Source organism: Podarcis filfolensis (genome assembly GCF_964270895.1).
Source record: "Podarcis filfolensis genome assembly, chromosome: 11".
Lineage (NCBI taxonomy): Eukaryota > Metazoa > Chordata > Lepidosauria > Squamata > Lacertidae > Podarcis > Podarcis filfolensis.
In genome coordinates, this window is record NC_139613.1 from 49,753,582 (window position 1) to 49,772,559 (window position 18,978).

The 18,978-nt window shown below is 43.4% G+C and overlaps 1 protein-coding gene across 5 annotated transcripts in view; it reads left to right on the forward strand.

Moving 5' to 3' along the window:
- Nucleotides 1–9,404: 9,404 nt before the first annotated feature.
- CDC42SE2 (CDC42 small effector 2) overlaps nt 9,405–18,978 on the forward strand; it is a 92,781-nt gene continuing 83,207 nt past the window's right edge. The window contains exon 1 of one of the 5 annotated variants that reach the window (XM_083577248.1): nt 9,405–10,055. The gene's annotated coding sequence lies outside the window, so the exon portion shown is untranslated. Of the gene's footprint in view, nt 10,349–18,978 lie in introns of all 5 variants that reach the window. The other 4 variants (XM_083577250.1, XM_083577249.1, XM_083577246.1 and 1 more) reach the window with 4 other exon arrangements.

Here is an 18,978-nt window from a genome sequence, read left to right on the forward strand (position 1 = left end):
AAACAAATAGGAGTTCAATTAATCTGGCCTAGAAAAGTGATAGGTGATAGGCTGGATTGTAATGAGGAGCTGTTGCCTGGGAGGCACTATTAAAGGGGGCGGGGAGAAAGGCAAGCTCTTCCACCTGGGCTCCATATAAGGAAGAGCTGTTTCCTATATATTTACTCTTGCTTTCTCTTGCATTTTTGCAGGGGCTGCCCTTTGCCTTTCTTAGCAGGAACATCAATGTGTTTGGTTGTTGTTGTTTTAAGTTAAGATTTTGCTATCTTGATTTTTTCTAAGTCGTATGGGTGCATTTGAATTTTGCATTTGTGCATTATTCTCCAAGAACCACCTTGGGTGCCTTTATTTTATTTTATTTTTTTGTCTGAAAGGCACAGATAAACAATAAGATAAATATATTCTAAATTCCAAAATATGTTACAGTATTTGTTTTGGAAAGGGCTAATATATTGCCCTCTCATAAAATATCAAACTGGCCTGCAGCAATATATTAAAAAACCCCAGTGCAAAACAATCATTAACATGACTGGCAACTCAATGACATTTCAAACAACTGCAAAGGCCTGTGTGTATTTTTTTTAAAAAAAACTCTTCAAGATACACCTGAAAGTCAAAAGTAAGTTGCGCCCATGCCGTGCACATATGTGAATCTGCCACTTCAGTCTCTGGTATGGCCACTGAATTTTCTGATACCATCTCCCTCTGAGCCTTCACACCAATGTAACACCCCTGCTGCTAAAAATAAGGAAAGGTGTTTCCCAAGACCGCCACATGCCATCTGTTGAACATCCAGAATATATTGTTTCAACTGATAGCCAAAGCATTGTGGGTAGATATGCAATATGGTAGCCTGATGCACCATTTGCCTTGGGTGACACTGATATTGCTCATCAAGCACATCAACAGTTATTTTCCCATATATGCAGGGCCAGATTTAGGTTTGATGAGGCCCTAAACTACTGAAGGTAATGGGGCCCTTTATATGTCCAGCTGTCCTTTGTCAACAACAAATTGTCACTGTTCTTTGTGTTGAATATATGCTATATGGTAATTTATGGACCTAATAGGTATCTAAAGCTATTTGCACATGCAGAATGTAGGCACCCTATATATAGAAATGAGCAAACTAATGATGTTTTAGGGAGCAGGCTAGCAGGCAGGGCCCATTACTTACATCCTAAGAGCCTACACAACACAAAACACTGTTGCTGTATGTAGGTTTTATTTTATTTGTTTTTTATCTTATATTTTGTAAATGTATCCATCCAGTTTTTTTCCCCTTTAAATTTTTTGGGGGCCCCCAAGAGAGTGGGGCCCTAAGCTATAGCTTGTTTAGCTTATACGTAAATCCGGCACTGCATATATGTCTCTGTCTCCTTTTTTTAATTTTGTTTCTTCAGAAGGGAAAGTATCAAAATTAGCCAGAAAATTGGCTGCAAGTCAAAAATGTCAACAATGCCTGAGTCACCATAAATTGTCAACGCAAGTGGCAGTCCAATAATTACGGAATGGGGTAACAGATTGCCTTCGCCAGGGCCAAAATATATTTCCCAGCCGGCTTGCAGTGCCACATATCCATTAGGTAAATTTAGTTTTCTTTGCGGGTCTATAAATTAAATATCTAGTTGAATCAGGTGGATAAAGTACAGCTCCAAGGGTGAATGGAAGAATGGAGAAAGCCAGTCCTGTGTAAGGGTTTGAGTGTGGGGCTGGACAGGGGCTCAAATCTCTCACCTTCCTCCTTACCTGCTTACCCGGGGATAAGCCCCACTGAAGACAATGGGATTTAGTTTTAAGTAGATTGTGCACAAGTTTGTGCTGCCAGATGCACTTTTTTTAGCATCCCCTGTGAAAACTATCCACATATCAGAAAGTGCTGGTCTCTGGATCAAACAGGTTGTTAAGCTCACAGTAGTACCTTGGTTCTCAAACTTAATCCGTTCCGGAAGTCCGTTCCAAAACCAAAGCGTTCCAAAACCAAGGCGCACTTTCCCATAGAAAGTAATGCAAAATGGATGAATCCGTTCCAGGCTTTTAAAAACAACCCCTCAAACAACAATTTAACATGAATTTTATCTAACAAGACCATTGACCCATAAAATGAAAGCAATAATCAATGTTCTGTACTATAAAATAAATAAGACAGTATTGTAGAAGATAAAAATTAAAATTATTATTTTTTTCTTAACTGCACTGATGATGGTCATTGTTTGGATGGGGGGCTCTTATCCATTTCCACAGTCACACAATCAATCATAAAACGAAAAACAAGCCACAGACACAAAAATGAAAAAGCCACACAAACAAAAACCAAAAAATAGCAAAAACAAAAGCACCAAATATCACCTCAGAACACTGCAATCAGAAATGGAAGGCTTTAATTAGGATGGGGGGCGCTTTAATTTGCTGCTTAAGGGTAAAACAGGAACAAATAAGCCTTAATTAGGATGAAGGGGTCTTTAATTTGCTGCTTAAGGGTAAAAACAGGAGCAAATAAACCTTAATTACTATGCGGGGGACTCAAATTTGCTGCACAACAGTAAAAACAGAAGCTCAGGATCACGTTCAGCTTCTGGGGCAAAGTTCGAAAACCGGAACACCTACTTCTGGGTTTGCAGAGTTTGGGTTCCGAGTTGTTTGGGAACTAAGCTGCTCGAAAACTGAGGTACCACTGTACTAAGGCAAAATTATACAGGTAGTAAACTCAGATGAAAGACTGGGTAAACATTTACCATGCTTTAATAAAGTGGATGGTCCATTTTGTTTGTATATAATGGGTGTTAACAGACAATCCCCCTGCATGCCCCCCCCACTTTCCCAAAATATTAATCACTGTTAATTCTATACTATCTAGTGGAACTAGAAGAGCTCAAGAAACAGACTGTAGTGATTTTTTAAAATATATTTGTCTGTTAGTAATAGTCGATGACACCTAAGAAGTGGATGCAAAGATCTTTGTTTATTCCCACCAGGGATTTGAGAATGTCTTGGGCTACAAAGGCTCAAAAGGTTGTGAAAATATACCCAGAAACATTGCATTATAAAACTAGGATTGGGTTTTCATTTGAGTAGATGCCGGAAGTATTATAAATACGTTAAACATCAACCAACTTGATGGCTGTTTCTTATCTTCAAGGGTTAATTCTGCTTTGGAGGTCAAGAATATCAAACAAATATATATTTTTATATTAATTTATCCAGAATAAGAAGTAATATTTCTAGACAATATCCCTGAGGAGGAAGGTTTGGGGAAGTTGCATAGGTAAAATACAGATTTCTGTGGAGTCACTAATTTGGCCCCGATTCAAAATAACTTACTGTGCTATACACTGCATGTCTCTTCAGAAGCAAGTCCCACTATGATCAGCAAGGTTTACTCAGAGATAAATGTGGCAGTTCCATTGAACTTCAATAGTATGTACTTCTGAGAAGACATAGAACTGCTTTATATTTATAGTTTTTCTACCCACTTTAAACTACCATTTTCTCATTATTTATTTTATTCTAATAGTTTATGTTTGCAGCAGGGAGAGCATAATGCACCAGTGATTGTTAGCACAGAACTAGATGGTTCTGCTATATTATTCATTTTCTCACATTTATATCCCGCATTTTCCTTCTCCCGTGGAATCCGGCATTCATTCATGCGGTTCCCAAGAGGTCTCTTACCCAGACACTTACCAGATGCAAACTTGCTTTATTTTTGTAAGGTGGTGTGGTTTCATGTGCCTTTAAACCACAATTTGCTGATTTGGGTGGTAGATGGGAATCTCATTCATAAACAACGAGTTCTTTTCTGTCTCTGGTGCCTGTTCACTGAACTTCTCTGAAACCATTCAAATGATTTGCAACACCAACGAAGCGTCAAGTTTAAAACCTGTGGCAATATTTATTCCGTTGAACTTAATGAAGGTTGCTGGTGGAGATTAACTTTTCAAGGTCTCAAGTCCATCTCTACATTATTCGTAGTTTCCTAACTATTACCGGTACTTGCTCTACACCAGGGGTAGGCAACCTAAGGCCTGGGGGCTCGATGCGGCCCAATGGCCTTCTCAATCTGGCCCACGCATGGTCCGGGAATCAGCATGTTTTTACAATGAGTAGAATGTGTGCTTTTATTTAAAATGCATCTCTGGTTTATTTGTGGGGCATAGGAATTCGTTCACCCCCCCCCAAAAAAAAATATATAGTCCAGTCCACCACATGGTCTGAGGGATGGTGGACTGGACCACAGCTGGAAAAGGTTGCTGACGCCTGCTCTACACCTCTGTGATGTTAGAGAACCTAAGACTCAACAGGCCAGGGCCAGCTCTGCCATTAGGCAGAGTGAGGAAATTATCCACCCCAGCCACTCTTCCCAAGCTATTTCCTTGGGTTGGAGCACAGAGCTATGTGTGCTTCAGATCTCTCAGACACCTCATAAAGCAGCCTGCTTCTTTCAGATGCACTTGATTGGATGTACAGTGGTACCTCTGGTTAAGTACTTAATTCGTTCTGGAGGTCCGTACTTAACCTGAAACTGCTCTTAACCTGAAGCACCACTTTAGCTAATGGGGCCTGCTGCTGCTGCCGTGCCACCAGAGCCCAATTTCTGTTCTCATCCTGAAGCAAAGTTCTTAACCTGAAGCACTATTTCTGGGTTAGTGGAGTCTGTAACCTGAAGCGTATATAACCTGAAGCGTATGTAACCTGAGGTACCACTGTAATGTATTTTTATACTGCTTTCCATTCAAAAGGAAACCCAAAGCAGCTTACAACCAGAGGTGCTTAGTCGCATGTGTGTGACATCACAGGGGTGCCTGTCGCATCGGGAAGAGGCCAGTAATAGGAGGAGGCACACATCAAATCATAATGGCAATGACTGGGTCTGCACAACACAATCTTCTGCTCAATGTCATTATTTGTAGCACAGGAAGGGGGCTTTGGAGGGTTCTGATAAAATAATGGAGTCTCTTTGATAGAACAATGAGAACACAGCCATTGCAAAGAACCACCACAAATCAAATCAAATATCTTTAATACGGTCAGTGACCAGGAAGCAATTTATAAAAATATGACATTAAAAGTAGTATTGTGCTACAAATAACAGTAGAAATTTGGCCAATTCACAGAATTGGTGCTTATATTTATGACCAGGTTTCGACTTTTAAAGTTTTTAAAAATTCAATTCAGGTGTCGCTACTGTTTATTATCGTTCCTTCGATGTTTACAATTTGAACTCCGTTGTTGACATCATTGCTCGTCTTATTCTTGTTGCAGTGTAACAGTACTTTGCCCTGGGCCTGTTAATTTCGGGCTCTTTGTCAGCTAAGAGGTGTCTGATATAGGTGTCGTCTGTACTACGAGGTATTTTCCTCAGAATCGGTTCGATCAGCTCTTTTCTTGAGTCTCGATATAATGGGCAGTATAAGATGACATGCCCAATGGTTTCGATTTCATTGCTGTTACAGGGACATAATCTTTGTTCGATCGGTATTTTATTGTATCTTCCCTCTAGAAGAGCTGAAGGGAGAGCGTTAAAGCGGGCCCTGGAAAATGCCCATCGGTGTTTAGCGTTATCTAGAACTTTGAGATAGTTTGCTAGCTGGGGCCTTTGGGGGTTGTATAGAAATTTATAAGTTATCGGAAGCAAAGAACCACCACTTTCTCGAGCATCGGCAAGCCATTCTAAATATTTCTGAAATGACCCTTCCACACAAAACTCAAAAACACACTCAGGAAAACGAAACACAAGCCTTTTGGGCTGCTAAATAGTGAGTCTGAGAGCCATAAGCCTGGCCGGAAACAGCATGGAAGAGGAACATCCTATCACCTCACCATGCCCTTGTGGAAGAACCCCAGGCTGCCAAGGTAACAGACTCTCTATGGGTCTGCTGACCGAAACACCTCTTCAGACCCCTGAGCATGGCGCGTATGCCCAGCTCTGTGCAAAAGAGAAAGTGCAGTTTAAACCATTTGAGAAAAGGTGGAGAGAGGACCGCCCACTCTGGGAAGTTTGCACTTCAACAGGGGGGCACTTGGAGGCAGTACCAGTGTCAGATTATTTTGTGCTATAGACAAGACTAACAACTTGCACCCCACCCCAAATGGCTAACTTCAATTGTCCACACCTGTCCACACCACAACTGTCATTTCATTAAAAAAAATGAAATGCCCCAAACTTACACCTCTTGCTAGATTACAAACTTACAACTTGCTAGATTTATATTAAATTGCAAGAATAAGTAACACAAGAATCTTTGATTATCTTTCTCAAATACAAAAGAACATGTTTTCGCACACAAATCATTTCAAATAATATTGTGAATTGTGGTGTTAAAATTTAAGTCTCTTAAGTTTCAACTTCAGGCACATCAAAATCTCACTTTGCATGCCTTTTGCTTTGCAAATGTCACCAACTCCTGCTGTTCAAGTGCAGGTGCTTGGGGCATGTTCAGTTGATATATCTGCCAAGCGAACTGGTCTCTTTTGCAACATTGTTGACCGTATGTAAGTTTTTATAAGTTTGAGCTTTGACAAACTGAGTTTACCACTTGCCACTGAAACAGTCTCTTCTTCTGCAGACCTAGTAGTTCTTTCACTTTTCTTGACATCCTCTTCTTTTCCTCTGTATGTTTTCCAGAAATATCTCCAATTTGTGAAACTTCTGCCTAAGAGTTTACATCGTCTGTAGTAGGAGCACCACATTCAGAGCCAAGAGGTTAGGATGAACAAAGGAAGTCCACCACAGGTTCATCTAGGGGCTGTCCCTGAAAGGCTTCCAATAATTTGTCTCTCTGTGGTTCTTATGCACAGTGTCACCCATTGCTGTGTTCTCAAAGTGGGCATGTGAATATTATAGTCAAATGCATTGATTGGTTTGATCTGCAGTCAATTTTCAGGTGCTTCTTCCTTTCTAGCCTTTGCTTTGCTCAATCCACCAACTCCCAGGAAAACTCTCCTTTGACATATTTCTATTTGACCTCCATGTAGCACCTATTTTAACTTACATGGATAGCTATATAGCATTAGTTACAGGTAGGTAGCTGTGTTGGTCTGCTGTAGTAGAAACAAAATAAAATAAATTTAATTTAATTTAAAAATTCCTTCCAGTAGCACCTTAGAGACCAACTAAGTTAGTTATTGGTATGAGCTTTCGTGTGCATGCACACTTCTTCAGATACCTTATAAATATAGCATTGTATTTGTGGAAGTGAAGTCTCAAACACCTTCCTTTTCTTGTTCTTTGGCGATCGCTTGTAGCCGTGAACACAGTTTTAACAATGAGTCCGTAAGTGACTGTGGAAGCCAATTCTGGATGCACACGCCCTTCCACAGTGGGGACATAGGTTTCTGGGTGGGAGTTTTCACGGTCCTGCCCCCATTACCATTTGCCAATTGGCACACGACTTTTGGGGGGTTTGGGTTTGGGATGGGTTTTTGGAAGACACCTGTGCGTGCATTTGTTTTATGTGTGTAGATCAGTGCACGCTGACCAACGCACAGTCTTCGTAATAAGACACCAACTGGCTGGTCTGTGTGGTGGGACAGAATGTTCATAGAATCATAGAATCTTAGAGCTGGAAAGGACCCAAGGACCCTTTCTAGTCCAGGCCCCTGCAATGCAGCAATCTCAGCTAAAGCATCCATGACAGATGGCCATCCAACCTCTGCTTAAAAACCTCCAAGGAAGGAGAATCCTTAAAATGTCTTCAGCTCAACTTCTGTGTGAAAAGGAAAAGCTGACTGGTTGGTATCCAAATCTCAAATGGGGGTAGGCAGACAGAGGACTAGGGAGATATCCTAGCATGACTGAGTGGGGAGCCAGGTTAAAAAAAAGAAATCTGAAGGAAGGGTAAGTTGCTTGAGGCAGATGGGACAGGAATGTAAACAGAGAGAGAATTGTGGGGTGGGATGTGAGGGGGAACTATTCTAGCTATCAAGGGCCGACGTATGGTATGGAGTGTAGGGGTGGGCAATATATCAATACAGTGGACCCTCTGGATACGAACTTAATTCATTCTGGGGGTCTGTCCGCAACCTGAAAAGTCCGTATCCAGAGGCGCCACTTCTGTGCACGCACGCGGCACAATAGAGCACTTCTGCGCATGCGCGCAGGGCACAACCCAGAAATATATACTTCCGGGTTTGCCACGTTTGCAACCCAAATCCGGAGGGATACATAAGTAAAGGTACAACTGTATATCATCCACAACCACTTTGAAGTCCATATCATGATACCGATTTCATCGTTTTTGACCTGGCAATATATCATGCGTCACGATGTGCATGTGTGATGCAAAAAACAGAATGTGGGAAAAACCATGAAGCCACTCAATGCCTCTGCGTATGTCCATCCTTTTTCCTCCAGACATCATGATATACAGTGGTACCTCGGGTTAAGAACTTAATTAGTTCTGGAGGTCCATTCTTAACCTGAAACTGTTCTTAACCTGAAGCACCACTTTAGCTAATGGGGCCTCCCGCTGCTGCCGCGCCGCCGTTGTGCGATTTCTGTTCTCATCCTGAAGCAAAGTTCTTAACCCGAGGTACTATTTCTGGGTTAGCGGAGTCTGTAACCTGAAGCGTCTTTAACCTGAGGTACCACTGTATTGGTATATTGAGATGTTGAGGTGGTGATATATCACAATGTCAAAACCAGATGTCACCCAGCCCTAATGGAGGGTGGAGCTGAAAGACATGCCAGGGAGGCTGGTCAACAGTTAGGATGGCTTAAGGAGGGGTTGCCCAGCGTGTAGACCTGATGGCAGAAATATTGCCGGTTGCGGCTTCTGCTATCACTGGCATCTTTACCTGACAACCCAGAAAGCACTAAGTAAAGGGAGGACCAGGGCCATATAGGCTGAATTTCATCTATTGATTTAAAGTGATGCAGGTGGCGCTGTGGTCTAAACCACTGAGCCTCTTGGGCTTGCCAATCAGAAGGTTGGCAGTTCGAATCTCCATGACGGGGTGAGCTCCCATTGCTCTGTCCCAGCTCCTGCATGGAAACTTAGCAGTTTGAAAGCACACCAGTGCAAGTAGATAAATAGGTACAGCAGTGGCAGGAAACGGCATTTCTGTGCACCCTGGTTTCCGTCAGTGTGTTCTGTTGCACCAGAAGCGGTTTTGTTATGCTGGCCACATGACCCAGAAAAGGCGAGATGAGCGCCACAACCCCATAGTCGCCTTTGACTGGACCTAACTATCCGGGGATCCTTTACCTTCACCTATTGATTTAAACTAAAGCACCAGCTCGAGTGATATATCTGAAACGGCGGCGGGTAGGTTGTGACTGGCACCACAAGAAACCGGTTTGCCCCTATCCGAAAGCACACCCACCCACACCAGCTGCTACATTGCGTTTCCTGAGAGAACCCTTTCCCCCCAAACTACAATTCCCAGAGTCCTTTGGTGTGCGTGTGTGTCTGTGTGTGTGAAGGGGAAAGGCGAGGTTACAACAAGCATAAAACCGTTTCAGTTCGTGGTGCAGACGCCTCTTGCTGGTCGTTGGACAGCAGCCGCCTCCCCTCGTAGCCAGCCGACCGGTCTTCCCCCGTCTTCCCCCTGCTTTGGCGCGCCTCCTCCCCACCTCTGGTCACCCCAGGCCGCTCATGCGCGGTCCTCCTCGCAGTCCGCCGAAGCGCCTTCGCAGCCCCTCCGAGGCGCGTCTCTCGACCGGCGCTCGCTCCGTGTCAGCGGGTTGGGGAGGAGGAGGAAGAAGAGGAGGAGGTCCTACCCATCTACCCTCCCGCTTGCCGGGGCTGGGGGAGTGTGAGCAGGAGCCGCCGTCGCCGCCTCATCCCTCCGCCACCCGGGCTGCTGCTCCGTCTGCGCGGGCTTCGCCCCTCAAGGCAGACCGAGGCCGAGCCGAGGGCGCAAAGCGAAAGGAAGCGAGCGGGGACGGCGACGCCTCCTTTCCCCCCGGCCGCCTGCCTCTTCGCCAGCGTCGGCTTCAGCGCCGCTTCCTCTCCGCCATCCCCGGAGCTGCGGGGAGGGGAGCCGAGACCAAACGCGACAGGACGCCGGTGCAGAAAGGGAGCGAGACAAAGGAGGCTGCCGGAGAGGGAGAGGTGAGTGGCAGGCGGAGAGAGAGCGAGGCGCCTTGTTAGGGACGCTTCCCCCCTTCCTCCCCCGCAAAGCCGGGCGTTCCATTGCTTAGGAGGGTGGTGTCGGAGAGACCAGGTAAGCCCCCCCCCCCCGCCTTCCCCTCCCCTCCCCTCCCCCGCAATCGCATCCCGCCTATCAAGCCTGCAGCGGCGAGAAGGCACTGATGGAGCGGCGCGCTCGGGCTGCTGCGTAAAGGTGGCGGTGGCGCAGGGCAAGGATCGTGGCTGCAAGAATGCTCAGCCCTTGGCGATATAAGGTGCTCTTCTTGGGAAGCTGGGAGAGGGACGGGGGTGGGTGGGGTTTTTTTTCCTTCCACCTTTGCATCTCCCCAGCGGTGTGGAGTCCGAGGCCTCCCCACACCCAGGCACTCTCGGCTGCAGCCCTATGGGGGTGAAAGTCTGGGTGTTTTGTTTTTTCCCCTAATCCGTCCTCGGCTCCATGGCGCTGCCCTTTCCTTCCAAGGGAAAGGAGGGGTGCCGAATGGGAAATAACATGGCAAGAAGGTGAAGTCTCAAATGCCAAACACACGCACACCCCGACAAGAATTCAGAGGCAATAGGGGGAAGCGTCAGAAAAAAAGGAAAGCGTTCGCTGATTTTTGTGTGCTTTCTGGGGATGGAGCTAGCAAGCCATGCTGCCAGGAGCTGGGTAGGTCTCGCGGTGCCATACCAGTCGGCACCTCTGCCATTTTCAGGAAATGATACCCTATCGAGTCTTCTTCGTATATGCAGAGGTTGGAAAGAAAATGATGGTTTTCTGTTTTCTCTGAATTCTGCCATTGATTGGCTCAATAAGTAAAGGGGCGAGAGTCTTCGCTCATTCCTCTCCCACTCAAATAGCAGAGAAGAATATGGACAGAATTTATGTGTTGCGTTTTCCTTATGGGGTTAAAGCGATAGAAGGTGCACTCACCCTCCCATTTATTTACAATGTCTCAAGATGCCAGGTTCGTTCTTGCAATAATTGCTGCCTGGGAAATCGGGAACGTGTGATCTTTTAGTAGCCAGCGTGCACTTGACGGAAGTGGACAACATCAACAGTTGCAAATTTTTTAATTGCTGGTTCTGGGTGAAGGTAATAGTCACGAGGGAGAAGGTAGTGTGTACAGGTTGTTCAGTAGCATTATTTCCTGGACTCAAGGACGAATGGAGGCTTCTTTACTTCTGTAGTTTGTTTGGTGTGTGTTTTTCCTTGGGAGAGAGGGTGTGGTGGCAATGCCTCTGTAATGCAGCACTGCTAAGCAGTGCATGGAAGCAGGAGGCTGCTGCTTGTGCATGTGTAGTAGAAACAGATCTTGCAGGGCGGAGGAAAGAGATGTTACCTTAGGCTTAATTTCCAAAGCTCCCACTGTCAAAACAATATACTAAAATAAATGCTTAGAAGAGAGGAAGCTAGCTAACAGTATTTGCTAAACCTCCCCATAAAAATAGATTTGATTATGTTATAATATATATTCCAGTGAATATATATTCAGTGATATTCAACTAAGTTTTACCCATTGAAATTAATTAACCTAAGAGCTATTTTCATTAATTTCTATGAGTATTTTTACCAGTTGGCTTAAAACTCTCGACATTCAGCAACAGCTCAGTCCCATTCATATTTACTCGGAAGATATCACTGTCTGAGATTCATGAGGCTTCATTCCAGATAAGGCTGTAAGTCATAAATCCATTTACCTGGAAGTAATCTCCACTAACTCACCGGGGCTTGCTTTTCAGTACACACAGAGGTGTATTTAGGATTTTGGCCTGAATTTATTGAGACTCCTTTTGTGTGATGAGTTTCCCCATCCACAGATGATTTCTCCAAGCTGCTGCAAAATGCATGGATCCTGGCTCCAGAGTGGCCAATCTGATGTAAATTAAAGGGTGATGCATGCTTTGAAGTGAATGTGCTTTCAAATCAAATCCTGCCTTTTCTTAAAGAGATGCAGTTTAAATACAATGGCACAGGCATATCTACAGATAATTGAAATGTACCTGTTACTCTGCACTGAAACCTAGAAGCGGTAACTGTGATAATGCTAAGCTAGATATTTCTAAATGATGAGTTCATGTTTTAAGGATACTTTTTTAAAAATAATAATAATGAAGGAAACTGGAATATTTTGATTATACTCATTTTCAAGATTCATTCCTAGATCATGTTTATATATGGATTCATATTGTTTATGATACAGGTGTACTTGGAATGAACATGACTGTACAAGTGTGTGTTCTTCTTTCTCTCTTTGTCCACTGTACTCATTATTTATCATTTATTGTACTTAAGCCCCATTCTTCCCCTCCGCCAAGGAATTCAAGGCAACAGATATGGTTCTCTTCTGTCTCATTCAATCCCCAGGTGTAACAACCCTATTAGATTAGTTTGGATGAGCAGCAGTTAATGGCCCAAGTTTACTCAGTGAGCATCATGTCTGAGCGAGGATTTGAACCCACATCTCCTAGTCTGACATGCTAACCATTATACCACATTGGTTCCCATTGGGTAGACATTTCCAGCACTTGTATCGGGCAGAATGAAGGGAATACACTGGTGTGGCCATTCTCATGTTATAAATGCACATATTTGGCTTGGGCAAAAAGAAAACCTGGGAATCACTTCGGTTTGTGGTAACTCATTCGCTGGCAACAATGTTATGTTGGAGCTGTAACAGGGAGCTTTAAAGTTTCTTATAGCTACAATGTGATGGCTGTTAAAGTTTGCTCTTGCCTGTGGTGAGACATCCTTCGGGGGAGAGAAACCCTGTCTAATGTAATTTCTTTTTTTAAAAAACTTGATTTTAACTATTATGTATTTGTTGTTGTTCTTATGCAAGTGACTCTGTCAGGTCTTCAGCTTGCCATTTTTGGTGAGTCATTTCCAGTTGTGTCCTCCTTTCACCTCTCTGGCCCCATGCTTTGTATAAAACTGCTATGCTGCATCTATTGCTGACATGGAAATATAAACCTGTGCTTTTTTCTGGTGGTGTTACATCCTGGTTTCTCTCGTGAAAGGGCAAATCTGGCCCCCACCCTAGCTATAATGCTGCATTGATTTAGGAGTCACGCCCCCATCCTAAATGTCTGTTTTGTCAACACACACTCTTTCAGTAGCTCAGCTGATATAGCGTAGAATGTTAATCACTAACCATTGGTTCTGGTTTGATTTCAGCTCAGAAGATGAGATGTTTTATCCTCTTGTTTTCACACAGCCCTCTCACCTCTAGCCAGAGCTTTCTCAACAAAATAGAATCATAGAACTGGAGAGTTGGAAGGGACCCTGACAGTCATCTAGGCCATAGCTGTCAATGTTTCCCTTTTTAAAGGGAAATTCCCTTATTCCGAATAGGATTCCTCACAAGAAAAGGGAAAAGTTGACAGCTATGATCTAGGCCAAACCCCTGCAATGCAGGAAACTTTTTCCCAATGTGGGGTTCAAACCCACAATCCTGAGTTTAGGAGCACCGTACTCTACTGATTATGGGATGCGGGTGGCGCTGTGGGTTAAACCACAGAGCCTAGGACTTGCCGGTCAGAAGGTCGGCGGTTCGAATCCCCCGACGGGGTGAGCTCCCATTGCTCGGTCCCTGCTCCTGCCAACCTAGTAGTTTGAAAGCACGTCAAAGTGCAAGTAGATAAATAGGTAAGGTAAACTGCGTTTCCGTGCGCTGCTCTGGTTCGCCAGAAGCAGCTTAGTCATGCTGGCCACATGACCCAGAAGCTGTACGCCGGCGAGATGAGCACTACAGCCCTAGAGTCGGCCACGACTGGACCTAATGGTCAGGGGTCCCTTTACCTTTTGCTCGACTGATTGAGCTATCCCAGCTCCTAATAATTCACCTCTCTAGTCATTCAGGCCACATTAAAATCCCAGGCTATCCTCAAATCCCTACACTGGTTTGCTATCTATGGACATCCATAGCCCCCCTGAATGAACCATAACCCCCAGATTGCCAGCTTTCACCTTCTAAAAAAAGAGTATGTTTTTAAGGATTTGCGGAATCTGTAGATTTGAAGAGCCTGAGATATGGGGTCAAATGTACAGGTACTGTTTTTCTCACTTTTGTGTGTGAGAAAGTGCTTTGTCGAAAAACTCCTAGGAATGCCCTTGTTTCTATTTGTCCTGGACGCGGCATAAAGATTATGCCATAAACTCTTCCTCCTAGCCCTTAAACCCTTCTCTTGCCTTGTGCCTCTTAGGACTCTGCTCATATCCCAAAATATTCCTGCTCTGTGGCTTTCACTTTTCCAGATCCACCACCCTCGTCTGCCCAAATATCGCCAGCTCCCTTAAATATTTTTTGCCCTTTCCTCACCACTTCCCACTTAAATGTGGACCCATCTTGCAGAGCACTTATGGTACCACCTCTCCTTAAAGCTACCTTTTCTGTGAATCCTTTGGCACGACCTCTTAGTCATCCCCTAGTGAAAGTAAACATAAATACATGTACTAGAAATGGGGAAATGTGACAATTTCGTTTCTTGTTTCGTTTTTCCAATCTTAAATCAGTTCTCTACGTTTCTATATCTGTTTACAGTTATTTTTAAAAAAATCCTCGTAAATTTAAACCAGCATCCTACTGCGAATTTTTCCTAATACACATGTTTTTGTGTGCAGTTTCCCTAATGTGCATGTTTTTGCAAAGGCAGTGTCCCTTAGCACAATGCATTTTGTATATTGTTTTCACTCATATATTCCTTCTATGCCCACCTTGCCCTAATATGTGCATTTTTTTTTTTTTTGGACACATTCCATGGCTGGAGAACTACACTGCAAAATTGAAAGTGTGCGTTTCAATGAATGGTTGTGTTTTGGTTCATGTATTGCTTTGGAAAATGCACATTTTATTCTGTGAGCTGCCCTGAGATCTACAAATTAAACAAACAAATAAATTATTTGGTAGGTTCAGATTCTCTCCCCCCCCCCCGCCCCATTTCTACACATGTAACTAAAAATGCATTTTTCATTTCCATTCATTGCTTACTTTCCATTCCCTCCATTACTCACCTGTAGCAAATCTTAGATTGGAAGCTCCTTTCTTTTGGCTCTTGTTCTGCAAAGTGCCGTGCATATTGTTGGCATGGTATACTAATACTATTAACAGGATGAGGCCATAAAGTTTCTTCTTGGACAATTTTGCCCATTCAATTTCCATTCACTTAATGGAGTTATGTAGGCTGATCAATATTTGATACCTGCCCATATATCCATAATGTCTTGTTTAATTTTTTATTATGTAAACCCTTTTTGTTCGTTTGAGTCACCTTATTTTCAGCTGTTCTCTTCAGTGCAGTCCTAAAGTAAGCCTTCTCAAAAGTAAGCCTTACTGACTTTGTTAGAACTGACTCCAAAGTAAGTGGGTTTAGGATCGTGGCCTTAGCTATTATTGAAAGCCCCTCTCATACTGTATTTTCCCCATGTCTCAATTATTTTAGAGCCTTGCATTTTGCTCTGTGTCTTCTTGTTTCTTGGGTTTACACTGACATTTCCTTCTTTGCCCATGCATGCTGCGTTAGAGATAAGTATTGGGAGGGTGCTAAAGCCTTAAGTCATTAAATGCTTCCACAACTGAGGAGTCTTATCAATTTTCCTAGTCATTTAAGTCATTTTATGTGTTCCTTGGATGAAGAGTGGTATATAAATTTAATTAATTAATAAATAATAATAGCAGGGACACAGGTGGCGCTGTGGGTTAAACCACAGAGCCTAGGACTTGCCAATCAGAAGGTCGGCAGTTCGAATCCCTGCGACGGGGTGAGCTCCCGTTACTCGGTGCCTACTCCTGCCAACCTAGTAGTTCAAAAGCACGTCAAAGTGCAAGTAGATAAATAGGTACCGCTCTGGCGGCAAGGTAAACTGCGTTTCCGTGCGCTGCTCTGGTTCGCCAGAAGCGGCTTAGTCATGCTGGCCACATGACCCGGAAGCTGTACGCCAGCGAGATGAGCACCACAACCCCAGAGTCGGCCACGACTGGACCTAATGGTCAGGGGTCCCTTTACCTTTACCTTAATAATAATAATATTTTTTCACTACAATTTAAAGTAGGTAAATATATACTTTTGGGACTGGGTCCTTATATATATCAGTAGGTTGTCTCCTTGATTGACAAACATTAGATTCTCTGCTGGCAGCAATTATCTGTGTTGACTTCACTGCCAGAGCAGGGAGACCATAGTCCTCCAGATATTGCTAAACTAAAACTCCAGTAATCTCTGACCATTGCCCATGCAAACTTGGACTGATGGAAGTTGAGTCCAGCTGCATTGTGCTCCCAGTTTTGAGGGCTGTGGATTCCCCACTCTTTCTTTGCCCTCATAAAACTTTCTTACATCATAACCCTATTTTCTCAGGGGTGAGCCCCGTCGGGTTGAGTGAGGCTTACTTCCAAGTGGATATGCTTAGGATCGCAGCCTTTAAGCCCTTTTGCAGTTAAGACAACTCTGCCCACTTCATAACTGGCTTGCAGCTTGAACTGCTACTAATTCTGGTTTCAGAAATTCCCAATAGCAGTTCCATGATGGTAATTTGCATTGCCTTTACATAATGCAGCAACTTCCATATTGTTGTTGAAAGGGAGTAGAGAACAGCCACTTCTTAGTGTAGAAAGAGAGAAATCGTAGTAAACAGATAATAATTTCATCTGGAAAAGTATAGAAGATACTAGTTACCTGTGGGGAGAGAATCTGTCTGCTCTCAAAACAATACTAAATGCGAATGTGCCTTCTGAAATCCTGGCCCCCTGCTAAGGAATAACTTTGTCATCTTCACAAGGTTTTTGTTGCAAACAGTGCTGGCAATCCCTTATGCCCAGTGCTTGTTTTCTAAAAAAAATGTTTAGGAGTACTCTCATTTTGACTCAAGAAAGCCACCATTTTATAGTTCAAATAGGGAAAAATAAATACAGTAAATGGACAAAAGTACAAAGATTCACAAAACGTTTAGGGCAGGCATAGGCAAACTTGGCCCTCCAGATGTTTTGGGACTACAACTCCCATGATCCCTAGCTAAAAGGACCAGTGGTCAGGGATGATGGGAATTGTAGTCCCAAAACATCTGGTGGGCCGAGTTTGCCTATGCCTGATTTAGGGGTATGTGTACCTCTGTGTCCCCCCAGAAAAGAAACATTGCTTATGCCAAATGTGTGTGTGGGGGGGGGGAGAGAATCCTATTTGTGTTGCAAGAAAACCCAAAAGCAAAATGCATTTTGCATAGCTTCTTAGTATGTGCTTATCCAGGAAATCTAGCTCCCTCCCCCCCCTTTAAAAACTTGGGTCAAACTTTTTTTTTGAGGCTTCTGTGGATATTGTCTACATACCCTCAAACTTCTCTTCACAGCCAAGGTGGTCTAGAAACTTAGGGTATGGCAACAGTTCTCTATTTTGGTAGATTTAATAAGCTTGAGTAGCTGGGCACAGGATTTCTGCCTTTAAAAGGAGAACAAAGAGAACGGGGGTTCTTGGGTCACTGCACATCTGTATCAGATGTCCGAAATCCAGTGCAAGCAACTTTGCTCTGGTACAAAGACTTATAAGCAATTCCATACCAAATCCCTGCAGCAAGATAAAGCAATCTGCCTAGTGGCCTTTCAGGAACGCTGACCCCCATATCACTCGCCAGAGCTCTCCTGCAGCCTGCTTCACTTGAACTGCCATTATATGAGCATAGGCTCCTCATGCCTTGTCACGACAGAAAGACAGCAGGAGTTTTTTCAGCATCTTGTCATGGTATTCCTTGCCTATGACAAGGGGGAGAAAATTTGACTGAATTCAGCAGAGAGGGAAGGGCAGTCTAAGTAACCAAAAGGCAAATGTAGCAACAGTGTTCAGACTCAGAGGCCTGGTCAGAGTAGCACTAATTCAGATTCATTCATTTCAGTGGGTCTGCTTTGAGTTGGGCATAGCCAAAAGCAACCCAGTGTTGCAATCAGAGTAGACCTATTAAAATCAGTGATGTCTAGTTCCCTGTTGTATCTCTTCAGGGTGGCATGCATTCTTTCTTACTGCACAATTTTTTTTTAAAGAGAAATAAAAATAACATGTTGACATGGTACAAATCGGTATAATTAGCATTTTCATGAGTGAATGCCATATTGTCCCCTAGAAGCATGTAATGGAAAATGGATTGCGGACATAAAATCAATTAACCTCTGCCTTGTAAATAAACCACTAATTGTGACCGAGGCTACTGGTTGTCACTCTTGTTGATAGTGTTTGGCTTTATTTTTTAAAAATATATGATTTCCACCTGCTTCATCCTTCCCTTCCTTGGTTTGCTGTTGTTCGAATCCCAAATCAAGGATGACTTTATTTAATTGTTTGGAAGCTGGATCAATAATGTGGCGTCTTTACTACTCTATTAAGCTTATTTGTATTAGAATTTTAAATGAGATTTGCATTGACATCTTAAGCGGTTATGGTCTCCTTTCTTCAGAGGTGATTAACATATCAGGGTTAGAAATGAAGTATGAGGTTGATGCATTACTGATACACCTTAAATAAAACGATCTCTTGGATGTTGGTGTGCCCTAGAATTAGTTTTGGTTGTTTAATGGTAGCTTACTACTTCAATTTGTGCCATATTTATTTTGGGATGGATTTGGGACCACCATGGTGGCTAATAATAATAATAAAATTATTTGCCACCCATCTGACTGTGTTGCCCAGCCACTCAACCAAAGTGGCTTGTGATAGAGAGAACATATACAAATTGAATATTGGCTGTTTGCCCGATATAAAAGCTTACAATGTCTGGACCACTTCTGAAATTGGCTCCCAGTTTCATGCTGAATCTTTGTATCAGTAGAAAAACTTTCCTTACAGGGCTCGTTCAGGGCTTTGAATAAGTGGCCACATCCCCACATCTGATTTCTTTCCGCAGGGCCTGTAAGACAGAGTTGTTCCG